General features: G+C 40.4%; 1 non-coding gene across 1 annotated transcript; it reads right to left on the bottom strand.

Annotated features, from left to right (window-relative positions):
- Positions 1–334: 334 nt before the first annotated feature.
- Positions 335–441, bottom strand: LOC141624632 (small nucleolar RNA R71). Its single transcript, XR_012534438.1, has one exon. It is a non-coding gene; the product is annotated as a small nucleolar RNA R71 (small nucleolar RNA).
- Positions 442–1,732: the final 1,291 nt, after the last annotated feature.

Consider the following 1,732-nt stretch of genomic DNA (forward strand, 5'->3'; position numbering starts at 1 on the left):
TATGCTTCCAAAGGGTATCACTACTACCCAAATTGGAGCCACCCATTTCGAGATCAAGCCGGCTTTCATTAGCCTTGTGGATAGAAATCAATTTGGGGGAAGTCCTTTGTAGGATCCCAATTTGCATGTGCAAAACTTTTGTGACTATTGCTCAATAATTAGGCAAACGGGAGTCACACAATCTCAAATAAGGGAGATACTTTTCCCTTTCTCATTGAAGGACAAGGCTAAGCTATAGATCAATACACTTGAAAAAACCGCTATGAAGATCACCAATTGGGATACTTTGGCCCTTGCTTTTTATAAAAATTATTTTCCACCGGAAAAGACACAAACTTTGAGAAGTCAAATAACGGGGTTCCGTCAACAAGGGTTAGAGAGCCTTTATGAAGCTTGGGAGAGGTACAAGGAATTGCAAACACAATGCCCACATCATGGGTTGGATCCTTGGTTTCTCGCTATTACATTCTATAATGGATGTTGTGCCGAGTCGCCGTGTTCTCGATTCCGCCACCAATGGGAGGTTTGATCAAATTGACACCAATATTTCTCATGCCACAATTGAATCCATGGCGATTCATGATTCACAATATGTCAATCCCGAGCTATGCCAGTAAAGACCAAGGATGAATCTTCCGATACATCCGTTTTGAAGACTCAAATTGCTCTACTTCAACAAAAGTTGGAAGCTCAAAGTGAAGCTTTATCTCTTCAATAAGCCAATGCCATTACCACCACTGGTCAAATACTTGTTTGTGAGGGTTGCGGAGGTGCGGGACAGTGTACCGCTCTATGTCATGCCACAATTGAGCCAATAAATGCTATTCAAATTTTTAGACAAAGTTCATTTCCACCGGGTACTTTTTCAAATACTTACAATCCTAATACCAAGTACCACCAAAATTTGTCTTATAAGAGCAATAATGTGCGAAATCCTCAACCACAAAATACTTTTGTGCCCCAACCACCACAAAACAATTTTGTGCCTCAACAACTACAACAAAATACCTACATTCCATCACAACAAAGGTTCAATTATCCACCGGGCTATCAAAATCAAAACCAAGGCCAAAATCAAAATAAAAGGGCACCAAAACAAAACTTTCAACAAAACTTCCAACCAACCCAAGGTCAACCCTCAAATTCTCAACAAAATGACCATGGGGGGAGCAAGCTTGAAGCTTTGGTGATGCAAATGGCTAAGACCCAAACCGAATTGTTAGCTCAAATGCAAAAAAATGATCAAGCTCACAATGCCGCCATCAAAATGCTAGAGAATCAAGGGGGTCAACTAGCCGCATCTAGCTCTCAAAGGAAAATGGGTCAACTACCATCTCAAGGTGAGACACCACATGATATCGTTTATTGCTATTACCTTGAGGAGTGGCACCAAGTATAATGAGCCCCTTATGCCCAAAGCAAGTGAGAAGGTACTTGTTGAAATGGCGGTTTCTCCTATCTTAAAGAAAGTTGATGCTATTCCAAAGAAGGTTGTTGAGCCGATTGTTATTGAAGAAGTGTAAGATGTAGAGGATGCTCCTCCAAATGAAGATGTTGAAGTCAAAGCTCCAGAAAAAGTCAAAGTGCCTTTCCCTCATCGATTGGCCAAGTATCAAAAGGAGACTCAATTTGGTAAGTTCATGGAAGTGGTGAAGAATCTATAGGTAACCGTTCCTTTTACCGAATTAATTACTCAAATTCCATCTTACACAAAGTTCATGAAAAATATTTT

Source organism: Silene latifolia, chromosome X (genome assembly GCF_048544455.1).
Source record: "Silene latifolia isolate original U9 population chromosome X, ASM4854445v1, whole genome shotgun sequence".
NCBI lineage: Eukaryota > Viridiplantae > Streptophyta > Magnoliopsida > Caryophyllales > Caryophyllaceae > Silene > Silene latifolia.